The sequence below is a fragment of the Neolamprologus multifasciatus genome, chromosome 7 (genome assembly GCF_963576455.1).
Source record: "Neolamprologus multifasciatus chromosome 7, fNeoMul1.2, whole genome shotgun sequence".
NCBI classification, from domain to species: Eukaryota; Metazoa; Chordata; class Actinopteri; order Cichliformes; family Cichlidae; genus Neolamprologus; species Neolamprologus multifasciatus.
The window spans coordinates 25193533-25203768 of NC_140445.1; the positions used below are offsets into that span (position 1 = coordinate 25193533).

The 10236-nt window shown below is 39.5% G+C and overlaps 1 non-coding gene across 1 annotated transcript; it reads right to left on the reverse strand.

Moving 5' to 3' along the window:
- Nucleotides 1-5984: 5984 nt before the first annotated feature.
- On the reverse strand, nt 5985-6056 carry trnad-guc (transfer RNA aspartic acid (anticodon GUC)). Its single transcript has one exon. It is a non-coding gene; the product is annotated as a tRNA-Asp (tRNA).
- Between the last annotated feature and the right edge of the window lie 4180 nt (nt 6057-10236).

A 10236-nucleotide genomic window follows, 5' to 3' on the forward strand; every position in this document is an offset into this window, starting at 1 on the left:
CCTTGAGCCATAATAATTATATAATAAAATAATATTAGTAGATGGAAATACAAACTTTTTTTAGTCCAAATTTGAAATATAATAAATATTCTAATTTTTAATCAGTTAAGTAGAACATGAGCAGAGAAAACAAAAAGTATCTGTTTTGAACAGAAAATGTAGACAGTCAGGGGTTAAATGGGATCAGCTGAACTGCTGTTCTTTGTGGATATACGCAACTTAATTCAGCAATTCGGCATATATTTCACATTAGAAAAATCACACCACCAAACAAAAATATCACAAAAAGCATATTGATAATGTTTTCCCTCCACCAGGCATAGCAGAGTTGGCTCGGTTTGTCCCCAGTATACCTTTATTGTTTTCTGACCACTACTGACCATTACTCATGCTCAGGACCTATGTCAGATTGACTACTTTTTTTTCAAATATTTATTGCTGCGTTGTCTCACAGCATGAATATTATGTAATTTCTTCTTCGTTTTCTTGTTTTACTGGCGGTTGGCAACCCATTTAATTAGAGCAGGTAGTTGTACTGCCCTCAAGTGGAAGAGATGCAATTGTTCTGTCCGTTACTCAGGCCGATCATTTAGAGCAGGGGTGCCCAATCCCAGTCCACGAGACCCGGTGTCCCTGCAGGTTTTAGATGTGTCTGAACAGCTGATTTAAATGGATAAATAACCGTCTTGAAGCTCTCCAGAGGCCTGGTCGTTATCGTCACCTGGATATCGCTGTATATCTTGCAGGTTTTAGGTGTGTCCTCGGCTAAATTAGCTCCTCAACATGTCCTGAAGTTCTCCAGAGGCCTGGTAACGAACTAATCATGTGATTCAGGTGTGTTGACCCAAGGTGAGATCTAAAACCTGCAGGGACACCGGCCCTCGTGGACTGAGATTGCCCACCCCTGGGTTAGTATCTTGCCCAAGGATACTTGGCTCCTCCAGGGATCGAACCTCCAATCTTCCAATCAATAGCTGATCAGCTCTACCTCCTGAGCTACAGCCACCTAGGTGAAAGCAGTCTTACACGGCATACCTGATCATTTCTCACAGCACACCCATGTGCCGTGGCACAGTGGTTGGGAAACACAGCTTTAGCTAGCAACACACTGTGCTAAAAGTGTGCTAAAAAAAAAACAGCCCACTTTAACGTCTGACTATGGCAGACAGTTTTGCCTCTTTTATTATTTTTATGCAACATCCCCTGGTGAGGAATAAACAAACAGGACTGCCTTTCCTGTGTTACTGTTTAGGCTCAAATCGTTATTATGCTTGAAGGCCAGCAATGGCGAGGAATAACAACTCCCCTCCCCTCAAATGTGTTAAAGTAATGAGCCTGTTTTGAAAATGTAAGGAGCAGAAAGTACAGAGTTGTTTAAAAATGCAGAGAGTAAAAGTAAAAAGTTGTCAGAAAAATAAATACCCAGGTTTTCTACTTAAGTACAGTCACAAAATATTTGTACTTCGTTACTTCTCACCTCTGCAGATTGTAATAAAAAAAGTGTAGTCAAGTTTAATTTCAGCAATCTAATTGATGTGATTGTGCTTTTACTGTTTGTGACCTGCAGGTGGAGCCATCCTTCTTTCTAAACAAAATCATCACCTTAAGTGACATTCAGACCTTCAAAGCGCATCTATATGTCTCTGTACCTGCCGATTTATAGAAATGGCCAAATTGATAAGACACCTCTCATTTATTTTTGTTTCATAGGAGCCAGATTGTATTGGAATTTTTTTAAGTGGTCTTGAGCAATAGTTGTTCAGACTTTTTGAAGTTCTTCCAAAGTTTTTTTTTATTGTTTTGCTATTTTTTTACTGCTTTTTTACTCATTTTCAGTCCAGTCCACATACTTGGTCTTTTTCAGAGGAATATGCTTTTTGTTTGTCAATTAATACTGACCTATGAATCGTTTAAACATAAAAAGGCCACTAACTCGAGGGACAAATCAATATTTTGTCTACACATAGCAAATAACTCATTTTAATTTGTATCTTTAGAAAATTTTCTTTAGACACAGATCATTTGTTCCCATTTCTATAGCTGAATCTAATAACACAGTTTTGATTCCCAAAGAGCAATAAGCTGAAAACTTGACATATCTCTATATGGTGTAGAGTGTGTCCTTAAAAATTTAAGGAAAGTAGACAAGTGGAGGACAAAAAAAGAAGTAGCAGTCCTAAAAACACTGTCTACAACAGGTGAATAGTATCTAAAACTAATGTCCATAAGAAATCCACAGAAAAATCTGACACAGGACCTGAGAAATGTATCTGGCTCGTCAATTGATCCATCTACTGTTCACTTATGCTTCATCACAAAAGGTCTCGGTGGAAAGATGTCTGTCAAGAAGCCATGGTTAAGGAGGGGAGAAAAGGCTGAGGTATCCCACATTACACAAGAACTGGACTGAAAGTCAGTGGAAACAGTCTTATAGAGGGATGAATCCATTTCAGCGAGGGGTGTTTGGGCATCTGATTGTTAACAGCTTCATTTTCAGCCTGACAAGAATCCCAAACACACTGTCGATGCAATAAAAGGATGCCTGGATAGAAACACACACAGTGGAACTATGCTATGAGTCATGGACTGGCCTCCCCAGAGTACAGACCTCAACAATATTGTAGCAGAGTGGGATCATATTTGACAGAGAACAGAACGAAAGGCAGCCAACATCCAAAGAAGAACTTTGATTTTCCTTTAAGAAGCCTGGAGAACTATTCCTGAAAGACTACTTTAAGAAATTTTAAGAAAGCTGCCTAAGAGAGTTCAGACTGTGCTAAAGAATAGAGGTGGTCACACCAAATATTGACCTTCAAACTCACTAGGATTGTACAGATTCTGTTTTGGTTTTTAATTTAATTCTCAAAAACCACTCTTTTAGGTGGATTGCACTAGTTTGTGCAAACCGAACCCCTTTATGAAAGTCAAAGCAAATCCGTGGCATAGCAGTAATGATCTCCTGCTGGTTGTTTATGTTGCAAGGTGAAAAATAACGTGTTTGTTTATTTGCTGATTTATTGATTTGGTTTTGTCATTGTAAACAGAAGTCTAACCTGCCATCATGAGCTGGATGTGATGGAAATGACAGACGGGCTAACACTTACTTGGTAAGACTTACACCTGTGTTTAGCTTACTGCATGTTTTCCAGCCCACCTGGGCGGCATGTGTTCTCACTGCGGGAGGAAAATGGAGTATACAGAGGAAAGAGGGGTGAACGTGGGAAGAAACATGCAAACCTGTACAGGGACGAAGGACCGAGATTTACACTCACAACTTTCTGACTTGTGGCACCATGTTCAAAGTTCAGCAGTGCATTTATTCCCAATTTTCTGATGCTTCATTGCTCAGGAAACCCTCAAACTTCAGCCAAATTAAGCAAAGACGTCCATTAAATGAACTTCTCTTTCTTGATAAATGACATGTAAACAGTACGAAGGTGAATGAATAGTGGTTTACTAGACTATGATTACAAAGTGGAAGCTTTCTCCACAGACAGTTATCTCACCCCCACTGTGGCAGCACCCAGCTTTACTTTACTGCTTTTCATCTGATGCCTTGGCATCCTCCTCACAACCCAACTTTACTGTTCTGGTTCACTTTCACTGCTCCCATAGTTTTCAGTTAAAAGGCTCTAAAAACCAACCATATCCCATCTGCTCAGTACCAAACAGCGTGGTTAGCAATTACCTTGCGGAAATAGTGAACTATTAGCAGCTAATAAGAGAGCTGTTTTCTTTGGGTGTTAGTTGACAAAAACAAGGGAAAGCAAAATTTACAAAAAAAAAAAAAAAAAAAAGCTAAATCACATTATTTCAATAGCAAAGTCTCCACCTTTGCCCGAGTCCCGGTTAAAGTCAGATCAGGGATGTTGATAAAAGTGCAGTTTCAGTGTATTTGCCAAACAATAACTTGCAGGATTATTAGAAACAGCTGTTTCTTGTTGTGTGATTGAACAAACAGATCCCTTCAGAAATAAAATAAAAGCAGATACTGGGAGTGAGAAATATAAATCAGCACGAGTCACTGCATAATGTAAAGTTTGTTTGGTTCTGTCTTGATAAAGCACTCCTCCTCCTCCTGGTTACAAAAACGGCAGTGTATGTGCAGATTGCCACGTAGTCCACCAGACTGTGTGTGTTTGTGTGTGTGTAGTGCAAGCCCCAGCTTGGGTGCTCCAACAGTAATGGAAACCCACCATTTATGAGAGAGGAGAAAATATTTGAATTGTCTGTTTCTGTCATAGAGGTCTGAGCTGAGCTTTATTCGATGAGGGAGGAGGGGAAGCCTGAGTGTAAATCTGAGAGTGTACAAATCTGTGATCAGGAGAAGCAAACTGTTGTGGGACTGAAGGTTGGAATCCTGGAAGCAGAAGAGAGGAAGTAGGCTTTAATTTAATGTGTGTGTTTGTTTGTGTGTGTCTGTGTGTGTGTGTGGTCCTCTTTCACCGCGATGAGATCATCAGGATGTCATGAAACTGAATGCAGGAGACATTTAAGAAAGTTATATTCATTATAAATCCTGGATTTTAAACATGTTTTAAGGACTTATTTAAGTCCCAAAGTACCTCTGTGGGGATTACATCATACTAGTAGCTTCTTATAAAAAAGAATCAGACATAAGTACAGATGTTAAGTCAATGATGGCACTAAAAACTGGTGCTGATTTTTGATAAATTTAGCATTATGAAAGTGTCTTTTTTGTGTTTTACACAGTGGTGTTATTATGCAGGAGTCTGTCCCCTCCTCCATATTCTGCATCCCAGACGTGGATTTTTTGTCAAATTCTTTTAGCTCAAATGAGTGCCCAGAAAGTCAGGAACCGGGGTGAATTCCAGCGACGTGGACAAAAGAACTGGGTTAATTCCTTGCAGATGTGTCTCCAAGCTGTGTGAGCGAATGCTGCGCTGCCCTCGAAGGAGGGAGAGAGAAGAAATTTCAATGAAATATGAACGAAATACATCAGTGACCTAGTACAGCTGGTTCTGGCTGTCTCTCCGGTGTTCCAAGGAAGGGAGGAGGAGGCAACCCGGGAACACGTGTACAAAGTTTTCACTCTTTGGAATAACTGTTGTTATGCAGAATGTATGTTAGTCATCCTAAAAGCAACAGCACAATCATGTCTTGGCTAAAAGGCGGGCTTTAATAGCAGATTTATTCTGGAAAAGATCCCAAATAGTTCAAATTCAAATGGTTAGACGGCATCTAGAAGACAAACTGAAGACAGAAAACATTTGCGCAACAGCAGTGGATTATATTGCTGTTGCAGCTTTTTCATAAGAGTTTGCTTTTCTATCATTTAAAGCCATCGTTTTTTATCCTGATTATTGTGAAGCCAGGTTCCATGTATCAACTGGATAAATTAGACTTTGGGACCTTCTTCTGTATCCACATGTACCTTTAGATCATCAGATTCACTACAAGGTCAATATACTTTTTCAAGCTCTTGTAACTGGCTCTGACTCAGAGTTTGCACAAGCTTAAACCTCCCTCCAACAGCGAGATGATGTGTGTCTGTCATTATCCAAGAACAATACGGCTGGCTTAACTGTAATTTCCAGTATGATTCAATCAGTTTACTCTACCATTAAATTGAGCCCATTTTTAGCCTATAAAGTATTTTTAGCATCCATTTTTCTCTTTACTTATTTTATTTGACATTTAATTCAGACATTTTTGTCAAATTTGTTTTTAACACTCTTGAAATGTTAGGTCAAATATTCATAACTTAATATAGGGAAGAAGAAGATGGCCAGCAACAGGACTGGTTAATGGTAGTTTAGATCAGCCATGGACCGTTATATAGTTTGGTTATAATTTGGTTTATTTCGTATTTAGTCACACGTCTAATCTTCATTTATTGTGTTTTTTATTTACTTGTGTTTATTTAATCTTCTCTAAAGCCTGTTTTGATTTGGTTTTTAAAATAAAACTGATGGTGCTAAGTTAACTTCTCATTATCACTTCTAAAAAAGAAAAAAAAGAGCCTCCCCGTCGGGGAATCGAACCCCGGTCTCCCGCGTGACAGGCGGGGATACTAACCACTATACTAACGAGGATTAGCTGTTATGCTAGCAGCCGCATTGCAATTCTATATGTGTCAACGAGGAGTTGACACAGCGCTTTTTGCTACGAAAAGAATGTGACCACGGTTCGAATCTTTTCTACTTGTCTTCATTTTCATAAAGAGTCTGAATCAAAGAGTCTTTGAATCATTACCACTGTACTATGATTCTGGTTATTACGTTGCTAACTATGGCTGACTAAATTCACCAAGCCATCGGAGGCACATGTGCAAACTGCTATCAAGAAACTGGAAAGCTGCCACTTCTCCAGAAGAACGAGTCCTACTAAAATGTTTTTATGTGAGCTAGATGATTTATAACCAGCATAAAAATGTAAAAAAAAGTGTGTGGCTTGACATGAGTGATTTTAATAAATCCAAACAGAGTGCAGCATGGATGCACCAAAACAGCAATATTATTGTTGTAAATCACATACGCATTTATTTGTATTAATTCGAGTGCAATGCTTAAAAGAGTACCTACATGGCATTTTTTTCATCTTTTTAAATGTGTTAATTTGATTTAAAAAGCAGCTTTGTCATATAGTGACACCTTGATGCAGTGCAATACATTATAACGACCAGATAAGTTAAATAACGTCCTGTAAATACTCGTTAATATTACTAAAAATGCAAACAGTAGTCTACAGTCCCACAAACCAACACAACCCTCTAATTCTAATGAGGAGGACACATATGCAATCTTTCTTTTAGTATTTAGGTATGTAAACAACGCAAAGATGGAAACCAGCACAAATAAGCTTTACCGTTATTACTACAGTGTTTCTACTTTAGACACCTGAAAAGGTAGAAACGGCGGCTGTAAGCTTGACTGTTCATCCATTGACTGTAGAAAAGTTGTTGTTTTCTACAGTCAATGTGTTCATCACTGCCTTTGTTACCTGTTAAAGTTCAGGGCCTGGCTGCAGGGCTGGGGTCCACACTCTGCTTCGTCATCACTCTGGGTTCTCTGCTAGCTTAGCGTTAGCTAACATGCTGTCTGCGCAGATGGTTGCAGAGTTGACGCTGTGTTAGCAGTTTATTGCAGTAGTTTCTCTCCTGGACGCAGTTTTCAGTTTATTAACGTCCTCTTTTGTGCAATAAAAATACAAACCTTGGTACAGAAAACTGCTAGAGTTTCCTTTTAAGTTAGTGTGATGGACAGGGTAACAGCTGAGGTCAGGCAGCTCCGTGGACTATGATGTTCACAGACGATATCGTGATCTGTAGTGAAAATAGGGACCAGGTGGTAACGAGCCTGGAGAAGTTGGGGTGTTCTCAGGAGAGAAGAGGAATAAAAGTCAGTACAACAAGACAGAATACTCCAAAGCAACAGACAAAGCACAAGAGAGGTAAATAAGAGAGTGCAGGCAGGGTGGAGACAAGTGTTGAAAAGGGTGAGTGAAAGGGAAGGTTTACAAAGTGGCAGTGAGACCTGCTGTGATGTATGGTTTGGAGATGGTGGCAGTGACATAACAGGAGGCCGAGCTGAAGGTGTGAACATTTCCATTGAGAATGGACAAGATCAGACGCCCAGCTCGGTTCAAGCAGACAAAGTGCAGAGGATAGTGGAGATATTGGAAATGGTAAATGGTTGGTCCCCGCTTCTGTTTGCTTTGTATTTAGAACCTTTGGCACAATCAATTAGACAAAATAAAGATATTAAGGGGATTACCATTGCGGGACAGGAACACAAGCTTGCTTGCTATGCGGATGACATATTGATCAGCCCACTAACTCCCTGCCTTCGTTGATGAATCTATGCCAAAGATTTGGGAAACTCTCTGGCTATAAAATTAATATGTCTAAAACTCAAATTCTCAGTTATAACTATAGCCCTCCGGCTCACTTGGTTGTTCAATATCCAATGAGTTGGCAAGCACAATCATTAAAATATTTAGGAGTTGTTATTCCCAAGGATTTAACTAAACTATTTAAGGAGAATTTTGGTTCCCTACAAAGGAGAATAGTGGGTGATATTAGACGATGGAACATAATCCCCTTTCTTTCTCTACACTCACGAATTGAATCTATCAAAATGAATATTTTGCCAAGATTATTATACTTTAAAAACTTTATTAGTTTTGACACACTGAAACAGAAATACAATCTAGAAAAACAGGATTTTTATCGATACCTGCAAATAAGACATTACATAAAGACAACAATCGGTGTGATGTCAAACACTAATGTGGAACTGGTAACTTTGTTTAGACAGGCGTACAGTGGGGATGTCGATAAAAGACTCATTTCTTTTTTGTATAATTTTCTTATAAATAAGCTTCCCCACTCAACTGATTATGTGAAGATGTTATGGGAAAAGGAGGGAGGGATGTGTATTTCAAGGGATGAATGGACTCAGATGTGGGAACGGCAATGGAGGAGTACTTCCTCCAACAGCTGGAGAGAATTTGGATGGAAGTCTATGATAAGGTTTTTTATTACTCCGTGTCAAAAGGCTCATTATGATGGGAATCCTCCTGTGTGTTGGAGAAACTGTGGACACCAACGAGCACATCACACCCATATTATGTGGGACTGTCCTGTGCTACGGACTTACGTGAAGGACATTCATGGTACATTACAAGGCATTTTTGACTGTACATTCCCTTTGGACATGAAGACAATCTTTTTTGGTTGTATACCGCAGAACTGGTCTAAAAATGATACATGTCTGTTAAGAGCTTTACTTGTTGCAAGTAAGAAAAGTATAACTAAGAAATGGTCCTTGCAAGATATACCGACCTTGTCATTATGGTGGGATTTATAGGATGGAGGAGGTAACAGCTCATGTCAATGACAGGGTGGGTTGGTTCCACTTGTGTTGGGATAAGTGGGTCCTATATGTCAATACCCATAAGCCGAATCTTCTTTTCAAAGCTTGAAACCACCAACCTAGCTAACTGGTCACTCCCGACTGTTTTCTTTTTTTTTCTTTCTTTCTTTCTTTTTTTTTTCTTTTCTCTTTTCTCTTTTGTCTTTCTCTTTCGTTTTGCTTTGTTTTTCCCTTGTAAATTATGTTGATTAATGCCTGTAATCACCTTCATGAATTAATATTTTAGAAATAAAGAATTAAAAAAAAAAAGAAAAAGAAAGGAAAGCTCCTTCATTAGGGGGCTTTTCCCCTCAGCTTCTGCAAATTTGTGCAACAATAAACATAGAAAAACAATTTTTACATTAAAACAGACAATTTTCAAGTGTCATTTTGCACCCATTTGTGGTAAATGTTTCATTAAACACAGTTTCTCTGGTTCTCTTTTGGGGAAAAAAAAAGAAAAAAGAAAAGGAAATGGTAAATGGCCTGTATCTGTATAGCACTTTTCTAGTCCCTAAGGACTTTACACATCCAGTCATCCACCCATTCACACACTGGTGATGGCAAGCTACATTGTAGCCACAGCCACCCTGGGGCACACTGACAGAGGCGAGGCTGCCAGACACTGGCACCACCGGGCCCTCTGACCACCACCAGTAGGCAACGGGTGAAGTGTCTTGCCCAAGGACACAACGACCGAGACTGTCCAAGCCGAGGCTCGAACCGGCAACTGTCCGATTACAAGGCGACCTCCCAACTCTTGAGCCACGATCGCCACTTAATGGTGAATATGGAGGTGCCAAGAAGAAGGAAAAGAGGGAGACCACAGCAAAGATTAATCGATGTAGTGAGGGAGGACAATGCAGAGAGTTGGTGTGACAGAGGAGCATGGTAGTAACATGGAGAGATGGAGGCTGATGACCCTCTCCGGGTCTCTTAAAGGGAGCAGCTGAAAGAAGAAGAAGAAAATGTGTCACTGCTCAAAAGGTCCTAATGAGATGGGTTGTGAAGTTTAAAAACAACCTGGTGTTGTCATCCAAAAAGTGATTGGAAAATTGGAAATTTCACAGCCTTAAATTGGGCAGAGGAAAAGTGTGTATAAGGGCTTTTTTTGTTACTTTTATGGTGCATATGTACAACACCCTGTAAAGGTTGAAGATTTTCATAGTGCTTAACTCCTCCAACAAGTAACACAAGTCATTTGGGGATGAAAAAAGAAAGAGAAAACAAGAAATTTAAATTACCCCCCATGATCATCATCATCAATGACACAACCTTGAGGAAAACCCAGAACCCCCAAAATAACAACCATAAGCTGCTCCAGTGATGGTGCTCACTTTCAAACAGATCAGACAAACTA